General features: G+C 37.7%; 1 protein-coding gene across 1 annotated transcript in view; it reads left to right on the top strand.

Moving 5' to 3' along the window:
- LOC126475337 (uncharacterized) overlaps positions 1 to 141 on the top strand; it is an 802,694-nt gene extending 802,553 nt beyond the window's left edge. The window contains exon 14 of the mRNA XM_050103141.1: positions 32 to 141. The gene's annotated coding sequence lies outside the window, so the exon portion shown is untranslated. The remainder of the gene's footprint in view (positions 1 to 31) is intronic.
- Positions 142 to 17,148: the final 17,007 nt, after the last annotated feature.

Here is a 17,148-nt window from a genome sequence, read left to right on the forward strand (position 1 = left end):
TGCAGTTTGTGTCACATTTCATCACCAAAAGCACTACTGGTGGATATTTTGTGAAGCCTCTAGATTTATACTTCTGTGAAATACACATTTGCATTCCTGGAGAGTATAGTGGTGGTGAAAAATTGAAATGTTGCTATGGAGTACAAAGAATAAATCAAAGTATTTGAGTGAAATATCTTGAAGTATTGTTTGTCTTCATGTATTTAAAATAGATAGAACCAGAGTAATTCTCATGTGCTTCGAAAAGCTTGTCATAATTTTAGAAATCACTAACAATGGACACACAGATACAGAAACACAGGATCAGTACCACACCACTTCTAAACTTCATCCATTCTAGTGCCATCAGCCACTAATAATTCTCACCTCCTTAACTGCATTTCCCTCTCATTTTACTATCACTGATATCTCTTTAGTATCACTCTCATCTCTCTTCAGTTGAACACTGACACCATTCCTCTGTCATCACAAGGAGAAGCAGAGGTTAACCTAACTGCTCTTCTCATCACCTCCCTTTCTGTCCATTCTTCACTTTACCTCATCCAACCACCCACAATTCACCTGTCTTAAGAGTTTGTCATTTATAGGCCTCTGTCCATTCTTCTTCTAACCTAACCATTTTCTGTCCTATTCTGCTCACTCTTACCTTCATTCTGTATCCTGATCCTTTAACATCCCTCGTCTAAAAATTCCTCCACTAATTACTCTCTTTCTGTTTTTCATTCCCCATTCTACCATTACAGTTTTGAAGAAACAGTTCCCACATACACCAAATGGTACTGTAGACCATCAGTCCTATCAACAGATAGATGGGAAAGCAGAGTTTTTGAAAATGAATTCTACCTGCAAGAAGTAATATTATAAAACTGTACACCTACATAACTTGGATACATAGTTGGTAGTATAGAATAATGGAAACACTACAGAATGATGGCAAGAATGCAACTAGTCACTTTGAGTGTTATTATCACAGAATCTGTTAATCCAAGATAATATTAATACTTCATGGAGACATTTTTAAAACCTGCAATATCACCATTTAGATAAAATGCTGCTTCTCTTTGAAGGTAAGATATTACAAAAATGTCATTGGAAAAAAGTAAATCACAACACTCAGCTTAACAGATTCTTTTATCGGTAATGAGTCTTTCCAAAACGGCTTTGCCCCCACATGCATTTGACACAATATTCCCACACCACCTGCTCCGTCTCTGTTTCCACCTCTTCCTCTGTCCACCTCATCCTCTCATCTCCATCTCCTCCTCCTCCTCCTCCCCCTGTCACTGTGTCTGTCCCTACCCTCCTTTCTCCTTCTCTCTATCCATCCCCTCCTGCCGCCTCTTCCTATCTCTTCATCCAACACACCTGTCATGCAGGGCAGCTTACATGTCAGGGTCTGGAAAACCATATCTTGCCCCTGACACTTAGCCTGCCATGCAAAGCAAGTTGATACAACAGGCTTATACTACTCCCAAAACAGCATGCCTGTCATACAGGGCAGTCTATACATCAGGAGCTGGAGGATAAAACCCGTGATGATGTCCATATCTCCATTTCTGTTGTTGCTAGGTGGTTATATACCCCCCAATGCTGATACTTCTGAGGCCTGCTGTTAACTGTGTCAAGTTGTGGTGAAATTAATCCAGGGTTTTTGCAGGAGATCTGACATTCACACACATGCTCTGCTTGATATACATATAGAAGGGTTAAAGGTAAATGCTTGATTACTTTTGATGTGCACAAAGCTCTGTACTGTTGAAGAACGGCATCATGTCACTGTGCAGGGAAAAAATCTAAAAATTATTACTGAAAACAAAAATGAAATTATATAATACTGAACAGAAATTAAACAACATTAAATGAAATAGGAGGGGATAGAGTAGAATGAAAGTTGTGAAGAGGTATCAAAGATAAGAACAAACGAAATGTGGACTGAGAAAGTAGAAGTACTTAGAAAACGAGAAGCACCATAAATATTTTATAAATAGAATCTTTTTGGTCCATTAAAGCTCTGTCTTAAGCAGTGGTTACTCTAGCTGTATAAATGAGTTGAATAATATAAGAAAGAAAATGAGGTACATGTTTTGCAGTCAGTCTTCACTACTTCACAATTGTAGCTTACGGAAATCATTTAACAGTTTTACCTCCAGGTAAGATTTTCAGGCATTATCATCAAACATACAAGCTTGTTGTTGTTGTTGTTGTTGTGGTCTTCAGTCCTGAGACTGGTTTCATGTAGCTCTCCATGCTACTCTATCCTGTGCAAGCTTCTTCATCTCCCAGTACCTACTGCAGCCCACATCTTTCTGAATCTGCTTAGTGTATTCATCTCTTGGTCTCCCTCTAAGATTTTTACCCTCCACGCTGCCCTCCAATGCTAAATTGGTGATCCCTTGATGCCTCAGAACATGTCCTACCAACCTATCCCTTCTTCTAGTGAAGTTGTGCCACAAACTCCTCTTCTCCCCAATACTATTCAATACCTCCTCATTAGTTATATGATCTACCCATCTAATCTTCAACATTCTTCTGTAGCACCACATTTCAAAACCTATTGTCTTCTTGTCTAAACTATTTATCGTCCACGTTTCACTTCCATACATGGCTACACCCCATACAAATACTTTCAGAAACGATTTCCCGACACTTAAATCTATACTGGACGTTGACAAATTTCTCTTCTTCAGAAATGCTTTCCTTGCCATTGCCAGTCTACATTTTATATCCTCTCTACGTCAACTATCATCAGTTATTTTGCTCCCCAAATAGCAAAACTCCTTTACTACTTTAAGTGTCCCATTTCCTAATCTAATTCCCTCAGCATCACCTGACTTAATTCGACTACATTCTATTATCCTCATTTTGCTTTTGTTGTTGATCATCTTATACCCTCCTTTCAAGACCCTATCCATTCCGTGCAACTGCTCTTCCAAGTCCTTTGCTGTCTCTGACAGAATTACAATGTCATCGGCGAACCTCAAAGTTTTTATTTCTTCTCCCTGGATTTTAATACCTACTCTGAATTTTTCTTTTGTTTCCTTTACTGCTTGCTCAATATACAGATTGAATAACATTGGGGAGAGGCTACAACCCTGTCTCACTCCCTTCCCAACCACTGCTTCCCTTTCATACCCCTCGACTCTTACAACTGCCATCTGCTTTCTGTACAAAATGTAAATAGCCTTTCGCTCCCTGTATTTTACCCCTGCCACCTTTAGAATTTGAAAGAGAGTATTCCAGCCAACATTGTCAAAAGCTTTCTCTAAGTCTACAAATGCTAGAAATGTAAGTTTGCCTTTCCTTAATCTTTCTTCTAAGGTAAGTGGTAGGTATTGCCTCACGTGTTCCAATATTTCTACGGAATCCAAACTGATCTTCCCCGAGGTCGGCTTCTACCAGTTTTTCCATTCATCTGTAAAGAGTTTGTGTTAGTATTTTGCAGCTGTGACTTATCAAACTGATAGTTCGGTAATTTTCACATCTGTCAACACCTGCTTTCTTTGGGATTGGAATAATTATATTCTTCCTGAAGTCTGAGGGTATTTTGACTGTGAACCGAGCGACCGCTACGGTCGCAGGTTCGAATCCTGCCTCAGGCATGGATGTGTATGATGTCCTTAGGTTAGTTAGGTTTAAGTAGTTCTAAGTTCTAGGCGACTGATGACCTCAGAAGTTAAGTCGCATAGCGCTCAGAGCCATTTGGACCATTGTTTTTATTTTGCCTGTCTCGTACATCTTGCTCACCAGATGGTAGAGTTTTGTCAGGACTGGCTCTCTCAAGGCTGTAAGTAGTTCTAATGGAATGTTGTCTGCTCCCGGGGCCTTGTTTCAACTCAGGTCTTTCAGTACTCTGTCAAACTCTTCGCGCAGTATTTTATCTCTCATTTCATCTTCTACATCCTCTTCCATTTCCCTAATATTGTCCTCAAGTACATTGCCTTTGTATAGACCCTCTATATACTCCTTCCGCCTTTCTGCTTTCCCTTCTTTGCTTAGGACTGGGTTTCCACCTGAGTCCTCGATATTCTTACAAGTGGTTCTCTTTTCTCCAAAGGTCTCTTTAATTTTCCAGTAGGCAGTATCTATCTTACCCCTAGTGAGATAAGCCTCTAAATCCTTACATTTGTCCTCTATCCATCCCTGCTTAGCCATTTTGCACTTCCCGTCGATCTCATTTTTGAGACGTTTGTATTCCTTTTAACCTGCTTCATTTACTGCATTTTTATATTTTCTCCTTTCATCAATTTAATTCAATATTTCTTCTGTTACCCAAGGATTTCTAATAGCTCTCGTCTTTTTACCTACTTGATCCTCTGCTGCCTTCACTACTTCATCCCTCAGAGCTACCCATTCTTCTTCTACTGTGTTTCTTTCCCCCATTCGTGACAATTGTTCCCTTATGCTCTCCCTGAAACTCTGTACAACCTCTGGTTTAGTCAGTTTATCCAGGTCCCATCTGCTTAAATTCCCACCTTTTTGCAGTTTCTTCAGTTTTAATCTACAAGCCTAATATTTCAAAAGTTGATATAATATCCCTCAACATAGAAGCTATTTTTGACTGTGTTAATAAAAATAGCACACAGTGTCTTGAAAATGGAAAAGTGTTACTGTTGTAGTTAAGAACTAACTTCTAATTTCAAACAAGACTGAGTTATAAATTGATTACATGGAAGAGGACAGTGAATGATAAATATGGTAAAGTAACAGTTATAAATGTATTTATCAGTAGTCTCAGCCCACATAATGCCATTTTTTATGGATGATATATTCAAAGTAACAGGCAACTTATGTTCTTTATGAAAACTTTCATGTATCCAAAAAGTTATTCTGAATGTCACTGTGGACAGACTAGTTAGAGGAGCTGCATCAAACCAGTCTTCAGACTGAAGATGGCAATGATGACAATGATTGTCCTGTTTGAACTGATACTGTTAGACTTGTGAACTGGACCATCCATTCAGATTTGCATATAATGATGGGTAGAGGCATTGCAAATTGTTAGTCACATTAACTATGAAATTAAATGGGTAAATCTGCCCATGTGTCAAACGGAGTGTTTTCATTCACATTTTTACCATTTTTTTTTTTTTTTACTCATCTTTCTGCACAAGAAAAAATTTGTTTACTTGATCTGCTTTAACGGCAATTTTAAAAATTTTATAGAAGAGTAACCCATAAGTAGTTTGATCATACCTTGATGGACAAATACTCACATAAGATCTGACCCAAATATAAAAAATTAGAGAAACTGCAGAAAGGGTTCTCAGACTGGGCTTGCAGTAGGGAGACTGGTGGAAAAAATGAATGGATGCTTTAAATAGGCCACCCTTGTCTTGTATTCCATCCTAGTCTCCAGGAACAGACATTAAAACCAGTTTTCATGCCAAATATAAAAAATATATAAATGAGGCTAATGTTTTATGCCTCTATGACAAAATTACTTAAAATATATTACTCCACTGAGAAGTAAAATTATTATTTCAGTGATGTTTTGAACATAAATTTCCAGATAACTGCTACTTGTTACATACAGTTTAACATTTAAGAATAATATTTTTCACACTACATTATTGTTATTGTTTTTCACCAGAAAAACTTCTTTCTTACATGTTCAGAACATATTGCACTTACCAAGTCAAAGGCTTTTCTGAGTGCCCCAATTTGGTGGAAACCATCACCATCAGATTCAGCTGCCATAGGCAATGACATGTTGATTGTAGGGACCATTATTGATAATCATATTATCATAAACTGTAATAGTCATTAAATAGACAGTGCAGGAAACCATTCACCGGTTCAATGCTGGACAATAAACTTAGGAGAGCAACCCTACCATCCAGAACGATGTTCTCACCATGACTCTGAGGCCTTTGCCCATACATGTATGTTTGCATGCTTCATAACATGGCACACACAAACGCTTCCATTAGATAAGTGAAGTATGAATATAGTGCACGTGGACTGGTGAGTCACTGTTCAGGTTAGTCCACCTTAATTCCAGGGTATGGATGCATTAAAAAATAAATAAATAAATAAATAAAATAAAAAAGTGTTCATGTTTATTCATCAACCACTGATCGTGTACATGATATGGATTTTGATAGGTGTATAATAAGGAAATTTTACATTAAAGATTAAACATAACATTTACATTTTAGATTAAAAATTAAATTTGTGATTTAGGATCCCACACTATTATAGAATTCATTTATTTCATAAACACAGCTGTTAATTAGTATGTTTTGAACATAATGTGGCTGTATATGGAGATACCAGAAGCCTTGACAGGCTGCCAATCGTGGGCCCCAGTGCATTCTAATTTCAGTGTCTGGCTGCAGTGTGCCATATCGCTAAACATTCAGTCAGCTGTCAGTGCTGCCTGCAGAAAACGCTTCTGTTGGATATCGCTCAAGGGAATTGTATGACAGATCTCTGTGACAGGGGTAGTTTATTATACAGTTTTCTGCCAGTATATCTGAAACTATTTTGGGATTTATTTAATCTAATGTATTCTAGGTCTATATTAATTCTTCCCCTTGTTCCATAACTGTGGATAAAACTTCTGTAAGTTTAAGTCTGGCTGTTTATTTCTTGAGAAGAGGGAGGCTTTAATGTAGAGAGAAGGTACAGTAAATATTTTTAGTTGTTTGAAATGTGTCTGGCATGATTCTCAGTTTGGAATGCCCATAATAGTCCCCACTGCATGTTTTTTGTACTGTTCTCACACCTGAAGAGTTGCCCCATAGGATATTCCCATAAGTTGAGTGAGAGTGGAACAAAGTATAGTAAGAAGACTGAAGCTGTTCCTTACAGACAAGGTTTTAATTTGTGTAATAAGTGTATCACATGCTATACTTTATTACACAATTGTTCTGTGTATACATCCCATTACAGTTGTGAACCCAAATGAATTCCTGGTAATGTCAGATTCACATTCATTTTTTGCACTCATTTTGTCAAGATAGTAGTATATTGTTTCAGTTTTTTATTGTTCAGTATTAATCCATTTTGTTGTAACCACTGTGTAGATATATCAACTGTTGTCAGTGTTTTCCTCTTCACTTCATCTTTTAGCGGTTCTGCCTACTTTTATTTCTTCATTTGTTGCCCTCAGTGTCGACGTACTATGTTGCTACACCAGCTGAAAAATGGGGTTTGTAATTTGGACACTGACTACGATAAATGATGTAGTCGATAGATGCACGGTTACGTTTCACAGTCTTTTACTTTCACTTTTCACAACACCCCAAAATACAGAGTTAGATATGGCCAATGCACTATTGTTCAACTTTCATTTCTAGTTTGCAGGTGAATGTCCACATATTGCTACAATAATAATAATAATAATAATAATAATAAAGATTTTATTGTCTTTAGGAAAGTTACAATTTATAATACAGTGTGATAAGGTATTGACTACTGAAATATTTTAGCTTATATTACAATAAATGTACAGTGGGTCATCTGTTGAATTACTACATTTTACAGTTGAAGAATGCATTGATATCATAGAACGGGTGGGCAATAAACCATTCATGCAGTCTTTCTTTGAATGTATGTTCAGGAAGATCCTGTATGGCATGTGGCAGCTTATTAAATAGTTTGTGCCCTGTAACTTCATAGCTATTTATTGATTTTGATAGTCTGTGGTAAGGCGTGTATATGTGTTTGATGCTTCTTGTGTTGTAACAATGTGCATTTTCTCCACGTTTAACATCTTTTAGGTTCTTCTTCGTAAAGATTAAGACATTGTATATATAGAGGTTTATTACAGTCATAATTTTTTGTTTAGTAAATAAGGGTTTGCAGTAAGCTTTATGTGAAGAATTTGTAATTATCCTAATGGCTTTCTTCTGCAATAATAGGATGTCATGTATATGACTACAGTTACCCCACAAGATAATGACATATGATATTATACTTCGGAAAAATGCAAATTAAGATGATCTGATGTATGTTTCAGGTACACAATTTCTGAGTTGTCTTAATAAATAAATTACTCTAGATAGCTTACTACTAATATAGTTTACGTGTTGGCCCCAGGATAACTTTTCGTCTAAGTAAACTCCCAGGAATTTAACAGAACTAGGGTCATCAGATAGTGGCTTGTCTCTTAGAGTGAAGATTATCTGCTGAGTTTTATTTTCATTTAGCAGGAAACCATTTGCTCTGAACCAATATGCTGCATGAGTGAGTGTATTTTCAGCACAGGTTTTAAGATCAATAAGATTGTTACTGCTATGAAGAAAAGTCATATCATCTGCATACAATACAGTGGTGGATCTAATAAACGAGGGGAGGTCATTGATCAGTATCAGAAACAGGAAGGGCCCCAGTACAGATCCCTGAGGGGCACCTACTTTAACATTTTCTATGTTTGACATTTCCTTACCAACACAAACTACCTGTTTACGGTTGTTGAGATAAGCTTCTAATAGTCTGAGACTGTTTCCTTTAATGCTGTAGAATTCTAGTTTCTCTAGTAGTGGTGTGTGCTCAACACAGTCGAAGGCCTTGCTTAGGTCACAGAATGAGACCTGAGCAAAGCCTTTGTTCTCAAAAACTTTGAGGATGTAACTGACTACCATGTTGATTGCATCAATGGTCAACAGATTCTTCCTAAACCCATATTGTGTAGCATTAATTATTCCTGACCGATGACCATTGCAGTCTGGTCCCTTTAATCCCACAAACCACACATTAATTATTCCTAGATTCTCAAAGCGAGATGATAATTGTTGGTACATGACGCATTCTATTACCTTTGAGAATGCAGGTACTGTTGAAATAGGCCTGTAACTAGATGGAGAGCCTTTATCTCCCGTTTTGTATACTGGGACGATCCTAGACAGTTTTAACTCATCAGGAAAATATCCCTCAAGTAAGCACTTGTTTATGCAATGGGTTAAAGGGTAGAGAATGCAATCACACACTTTTTTTTAGCAGGTTGCATGATATGCCATATATATCTAAGCTATCAGATGATTTCAGTTGTTTTATGACCCCTTGTACATATCTAGGCAATACTTCGGAGAAGGTTAGCATGCTTGTATTTAGTGACTGTCTACCCCAATTTTGGGAGAGTAACTCTGATGGACTAATGTCTGGTTTGATAATTGCGTCTCCTATTTCTTTCACTGAATTAATAAAAAACTCATTGAGTGTTTGTGGTGGGATATTAATTTTGTCTTTTTTAGTATCTGTGGCAGCACTGTTAATTACTTTCCAAACGGTTTTGCATTTATTGGTGGAATTATGTATGCTGTTGGCATTGTAGGTTTTTTTGGCTTGCAGGATGGCTTTTTTGTATTTATTCCTGCATTCCACATAGGCTGATTTGGCACAGTCAGACTTCATACTATTGTATATGTTGTACAGTAACAAAACTTGTTTCTTTAGATCTGTCAGCTGTTTAGTGTACCATATATTTTGTCTGTTTTGAGATCTGGATTTGTGACTGCTGTCCATTATTTTGATTTTCTTTATGGGAATACTATGGTTAAATAGGGTCAGATATGCATTAAAAATCTATCAAATAATATTTTGGCTGGCAGGTCATTACTTGATGTGTAATGTCCATCGACACTACAATGGCCAAACCAGTCTCTGTCAGCAAGGGAATTACGAAATGTGTTAATTTTATCCTCAGTTACGGGTCTGGTAATCACAACTGTTGGGACAGGTCTGTTTGAATTGCTCCTATTGAGGGGAGTTTTACTTGCATAATTTAGAGATACGGAGTCATGGTCAGAGAATGGGAACACTACAACTTCGCATGTGTTTTCAGTGGTCTTGAAGTTTACAAAGATGTTATCTAAACATGCTTTATTTCTTGTGGGCCTGTTATTAACATGATGTAAATTGTATTGTCTTAGTAAGTTTTCCAGATCTGCAACACTACCCTTACATTTAGTAACATCAAAGTCAGCATTCAAATCACCTCCTATTGCAATATCATAGTTTAGCCATTTAATATTACTTAATTCACTCAATAGCATGTCCATTTTTTCAAAAAAATATGTTAATGCTTCCATTTGGTGATCTGTACATGGCTACTATTATTAGCTTATGACTATTAATGATTATACCCGTAACTTCAAAGTGCTGTTCATCACACAAGGAATTTAGGTCTAGTTTGGTTATTGTACAATTGAGTGACTGGTTGGAATAAATTGCCACACCACCTCTAATGTGCTCTTTCTTACAGTAGCTATTTACTATACTAAAAGTGTCAAATTTGGCAACTGCAAGTTCATTCTCATTAGCCCAGTGTTCACTCAGACAAAAAATATCAAACTGGTTATCAAGACCAAACTCATTTATGATAAGTTCTTTATCTTTCAGTCCTTGAATGTTAAGGTAACATATTTTAAGATCCATGCTCTGATTGCTTACACACTGGACACTATGGTGATTGGTTTTCAAACCTTTTTCAGGGCTTATCTTTTGGATTTCTGCCTCTTGTTGCCTTTTACTAAAAAATTGTTCACTTGGAGTGGTAGCACATCTACTGTTGTATGCCCTTTCTTCCCTCCTTGTGGTGATATTGTGGATGAGGCTGCTACTACAGGAATTGATGGAACTGCTGTTATGATGTGTGGAAGCACTGTTGTGGCATCTGGTGACTGAGGAGATAAGGTGGTTGCTTCTTCTTCTTCTGCTGCTGTTGAATCTTGCTGGTGAAGTGTGATAGGTACTGCTGCTGCTGTAGGCATTGTTGTGGCAACTGGTGACAGTGAAGATTTGGATGTTGCTTCATCTTCTGCTGCTGTTGAATCCTGTAGATGAAGTGTGGTAGGTACTGCTGCTGCAGCATTTGTTATGTGTGTAGGTACAATTGCTGCTTCCACCTCTACTTCTACGGCTGCAATAGAAGTAACCATTTCTTCAGGTTCTGCTTGAGTCAAGCAAGGAACTGGAAGAGCAGCAATTACTTCTTGGTTGTCAGATGCTGATGTTTTGGCACAGAATCTTCTTGCCTCTGTTATTAAGGTGCATGCCATGTCTAGTGTAACAGTCTCTTTGCAAGGACTCCATACTTATAAAATATGCATTTTGGTAGGCCCTGCAAATCTTTGAGTATTGCCCGTTTGCTTTTATGATTTCCACGTTCACACATGACCATTCCGAAAGGTCATGCCTATGTGGAATTCCGACTACAAAAACTGATTTCTCTCCTGTTGAATTTAGTATTGCCTTAAGGTTTCGTGTTGCACTGCGGCGGTCGTTTTTATATACATTATTGGCTCCAGCTATGACGACAATATGTCGATCATTTTCAGTTTCTATGTTTCTAATGAGTTCTTGGATGGGTGCACCTGGTTTGACAATACTAGTTGCTTGTATACAATGACTGTAACGTAGTATTTTTGCGATCTCACGTCCATGGCTATCAGAGAATATTTTCACTTTGAGTTTGTCTTCACGTTTATTGCGGAAGTTTCTGCTCATGTGCTTGTCACTATATAGATTCGGCGTGTTGTCGTCACAGTTTTCCGTGGATTCCACATTTATATCTGAATCTAGTGCATGAAAACGGTTTTTTGTTAGCACAGGAATTCTACAGTCACTGGGTTTCACACGACCACCCCTTTTTGGCCTAGTAAACATATGTTGCCTTGTTGTTTCTGCCTTTAGGCCTATATCTACTTCAGAGCACTCGTTTATCGTAGGCAGGACACTGAAACAGCTTTTATTGCCGCGGTTCGTTCCATTCGTTGTATTTATCACCTTTTCGCTTCTTTCTTCCGTGATCATGCTAGTCCTGTGCTCCCAGTTCCGTGTTTTACTTGCTTTGGCGATCGGGATATTACGTGCCTTTTTCAGTTCGGCATTTTCATTTTCTAAATGCGCAATGTCCCGCCTTAGTACATCCACAATTAATGGCAGGCTTGATACACGTTCATTTAGCTTCACTATTTCACTGTTATAATTTACGTAGGTTCCGTTTTTCACCACACAACTATAACTTTTGTTCACTTTCTCACTATAAACAACTGTACCGGACGCCATGTTTTGGAACATAGTTTACTGCTGAACATCTACGAGCACTGAAAACATAACCACATAATTCACAGGTCTTTCAGAATAATCAGGTACATATAGAACAAACAATGTCATTGCTTTAACACACGGCCTCTTGGTGTAACACTTATTTCACTATTAAGTTGCTGCATTGTTGTTGTTCTAACCAACACAGGTTCCTTGTCTGAAACTCAGCTGTGGTCTGACTGTCTCGTGACCAAAAACTGGGTCCTTATATATCCTCTCAATAATAGGTACTGAAACTACACATTGTTTCAAGTTAAATTTATAGAAATTACAATTAACACTTAACTCATTAAGTTAACTGAATACATTGAAAAATTGCATCTTTTTAACAGTTTCTTCTACTGCAAGAGTTAGGCCGAATTATTTGTTTAAATCAGGGAATTAACAAATGTAAGTATGCAAACAATACTTTGGACAAAATTGTTAATTACTTTGGAGTTAATTAGGGCTGGCTTTGCTAACATGTTTTCGAACAGAGCCAAATAAATACTTTTAAGATTACTAGTATTTAGTCTTCCAAACATTTATAATCATTACAGAATTTATATTTGTTTATATGTCAACAGTAGTATTTAGTTACAAAACAATTACTGATTGCGCCCTATAATGAAAGATACGAACTAGTAATGGTCAAAATAAATTAGAAAATCAATTATATACATAAAACTAAGCACAAAATTAGATCTGGTGCCATATTCTTTAAAACTGAGGGCCAACTTTTCTCTCTTATGAAAACGCAGATTATACTCATGTATGTTAATGGCTATTAGTTAAGAACAAAATGAACTTTAGTAGGCAGATGGCAAAACAAGAGAGCAAGAAAAAATATCCCCATTTGCTTCATCACAATCGATATTAGGATATATCATTATAAGAGTTGTGTCATTAGCATATACATTAGACTCTCGTTAATCTGGCAATTCATTGCACACATGGATGCTGGATTAGCAGAGGTGCAGGATTATTGAGAGTGTCCAAGATTTATTTTAAAAATGTAAGGGATATAGTTTACTAAAATCCAAAGATACATGTATTTTTAAAGAAAATTTTGTCCTTGAGGGTGTAAATAATTATACAGTAGTATCACCCACTGTGAGACATGTCCTGAATTTTTAACTGTTGCAGTGGTGAAATGCAGTTGTGGTACACTGTATAACATTCCCATTTCACAAGCATTACTTCATTACAGTATGTATTTGGTTGTTCTGTAATGTAGTACAGGAAGACATTTGAAGCTTCAGCACCAGCAGTGTGACAGATCTTCATGCTCTATTCTCCTATGTCCTCTTCTTAGTCACTTCCATCAGTACTTTCCTGCTCACTTTAAGTTATTTCTTCATTTGTTATCACTTTCAGTTATTTCTTCATTTGTTAAAGTTTTTTGTTCTCACAATTTCCCCCATTCAACTACTTAGCAATAGCAATATCATCATCATCATCAATTTCAACTCCTCCTGGAAGCTTGTGGAGCATGTTAGTGTACAAAGTATCAGCAGTTGATGACTGTGACTTAGCTGGCTCATCACTGTCACTCAGTACTAGATCAAACTCTGCATCAATGTATGGCCACCCTTTTCTCCAGCTTTCATTATGGTAGTGCTCTTGATTTTATCCCATGCTTCTGATGTTTGGAAAACATCATCATGTTAGTTGATTATTTTCCACACCTTCCACAAAACCTCAGTAAAGTCATTTCACACTCATTCAATAAGGAGACATGAAGTGCATGTCGATTATGATGTTTAATTGATTCCTGAATTCCATGAGCTGAATTAGGCTGTCACACTGAATGGAAGAAAGAGTGGCTGTATATCATTGGAGCTTAGTCACATCAGAAAATCACTGGGAGCATTGTCAGTTATAAGAATAGCTTTTAGGGGAAACTTTCTTTTCAGTTTTTTTCTCACTACTGGTACAAAAGTTTCATGGAACCACCATGTCACTTGTTGAAAACAACATGGATGTTGGGATTTCCCAATTACTGTGAGCAGTAGTTTGATTCCCATTTGTGTTATGACATGCCATTATTGTTACATGCTGTTTCTGTTGCTTGTATCCGAGTTTTGGTTCAAATTGGCTCTGAGCACTATGGGACTTAACATCTGTGGTCATCAGTCCCCGAGAACTTAGAACTACTTAAACCTAACTAACCTAAGGACATCACACACATCCATGCCCGAGGCAGGATTCGAACCTGCGACCGTAGCAGTCGCGCGGCTCCGGACTGAGCGGCTAGAACCGCGAGACCACCGCGGCCGGCTATCCGAGTTTTCTTTTCATTCTTGGCAGCTAATGTTTTTGAAGGTAGCATTTTGTAAAACAGTTCAGTTTCATAAGCATTGTACAAGGCATCAGCATTTAAATAATTTTTCTCTGTTATCTTCTGTACCTTGCTTACAAACTGATCTGCATTCTTTTTGTTAGCTGAATGTCACGCTGCTTTTTTTCCCACTTTGATAGCCAATTCTCACTTGCTGAAACAAGTTACTACCATCAAGTTCTTTGTTAAATGCAGCTGATTTTTCCTTTATTATCAGGCAACTGACTGGAATTCCTTTACTAATTGTTGTGTGAACCATCTACAAACAGCTACATTCTGTTTTTCATTCTCACTCTTTCCCATAACCTTCAGTTTTCTAAATCATTATCCATTTGGGTTGCATACGATCAAGTAACATAATCTTTCTTTTTATATGATAAATAATTGCTCATCTAACATTGATGTCAACAGCAGTGGCTATCTGCAAAGAATCTCAGTTAAACTTATCCAAAATTTCAAGTTTCTCCTTGAAATCTAGCATAATGCTTCCTTTTAGAAGGCATTGTACTGAACTGTAAAGAATGCCACAATTTCAAATACGTGTGCCATAGTTTAACATTATAATTCACTAACAACACTGTTACACACTGTAATTCATTGTTACATGCCATTTTGGATGTGGGTCAAATTACCGAGAGGCTGAATTACTGAGGGCCAGATTAGTGAGAGTTTAATGTATTACTGACTCATAAGACAAAGAATTTGGTATATCATTCACATATGTAAGGAAAAGAAAAACCCCTGTGGCCAAACCTTGTGGCACTGTCGTATTAAAAGGTAAGGTATTTGACCTACACATTTGTCTACCACAATTTTGTTGAGTCGTACCTGTAGGGAGACAATCCATCACCCCATTACTCCTGAACTGTGATGAAACAGTTTTAGGAACTCTCATGAATATGAAGATGGCTCCATGCCCTTGCAAGTCCTATGATCTCAATCCCCATTGAGAAGATCCGGGATACCACTGTACAAAATGTACCTGCTTTGGATCCAGCTCCAACCACTATCTGCGGGTTGTGGCAGGTCAGATGAGTGTGTCATGGATCAGGATGGCCTCCTACTGGTTTCAGTGTCGTATGGGGTCCAAGCGTGTCACTGGCATCATGAGAGTGAAAATAGGATTCTATGCATTACAAGGTAAGTGTCCTTGAGCTAATTGGTGACGAGTGTATACAGGAACCTTCACTGATACAGAAGTTAGATGGAGAGTGTAAATTAGACACTATGGATGAAATCCAAATTTCTTCTCAATCTTACACCTGCAGCACTTTAAATCCACTTGTCCCAAGCCCAACAAAAATGTACTTCAAGGAATATAGTGAAAACAGAGGACTGAAAGCTGTCTTAAAATAACAAGACATGAATAAAATGTTAAATGAATAGTAACGTAAGAAATAACAAACAAAATACGTAATAATCTTCAAATGAAACTGCACTGGTAACAATATACTGTGTATTTGACAATATATGTTTGAAATCTTTGTGGGTGGCCTTACAGATCATACACAATGTATCTACAAATTGATCTGTCATGTCCATGGATGTCCATGAAAAGACAGTGCAGATTTCTGAACCTTACAACTGTGTTCAGTGCCTGACTTACTTCAAATCAATTTGATAGCACCAGCATTTGCCCCCTGAGGTAGTGACTTACAGGAGATGGCTCCTTCTGTGTGTAGCATTTCTGACCTTTACCTTCATCTGTTTGTCAGTCATTCTGTTTGGCAGAAATAGGGATTAGATGACAGCAATCTTATGGATAAAATGTTCTGAAGGTAAAGTAGCCCCCCAATCTGATGTCTGTGTGGGGACTGCTCAGAAGTATGTTGTCATCAAGAGAAAGAAAACTGATATTCCAAGGATCTTACGTGCATAGATTGGCTAAAGAATTTAAAAAGAAAACTGGATAACTGGAAATTAGATATAGTGAGAATTAGTATAGTGAAGTGGTAGAAGAACAATATTTCTGAACATATCAGAAAGACAAAATCACATAGGGGCAATGCGGGAGTAGGGCTAGCAATTAATAAGAAACTAGGAATGCAAGTAAGTTACTTTGAACAGCACACACAATGCATTATTGTAGCCAATATAGAGATGAAATCAACACTCACCACAGTGGTGCAGGTTTACACTGAGGCAGCAAAGGTCACGGGATAGCAATATGCACATATATGGATGGCTGTAGTATTCGTACATAAGATATAAAAGAGCAGTGCACTGGCAAAGCTGTCATTTGTACTCAGGTGATTCATGTGAAAAGGTTTCTGATGTGATCATGGCCAAACAAAGGGAATTAGCAGCCTTTGAACACAGAATGGTAGTTTCAGCATGGGACTTTGCATTTTGGAACCTGTTAGGGAAATCAATATTCCGCGACCCACAGTCTCAAGCAAGTGCCAAGGAACCAAATTTCAGGCATTCTGTCTTACCAGGACAACACAGTGGCCAACGGCCTTCAGTTAATGACAGAGCAGTGACGTTTGCCTACAGTTGTCGGTGCTAACACACAAGCAACACTGCATGAAATAATCGCAGAAATCAGTATGGGATGTGTGCCGAACATATCCGTTAACACAGTGTGATGAAATTTGGTATTAATAGGCTATGGCAGCAGATGACCAACACAAGTGCCTGCACTAACCATTCAACATTGCCTGGCGTGCAGCACCTCTCTTGGGCTTGTGACCATATTGGTTGGAGCCTAGATTACTGAAAAAATATGGCCTGGTCAGATGAGTCCCAACTTCAGTTGGTAAGGGTTGATAGTAGGG

This window comes from Schistocerca serialis, chromosome 1, assembly GCF_023864345.2.
Source record: "Schistocerca serialis cubense isolate TAMUIC-IGC-003099 chromosome 1, iqSchSeri2.2, whole genome shotgun sequence".
Taxonomy (NCBI): Eukaryota; Metazoa; Arthropoda; class Insecta; order Orthoptera; family Acrididae; genus Schistocerca; species Schistocerca serialis.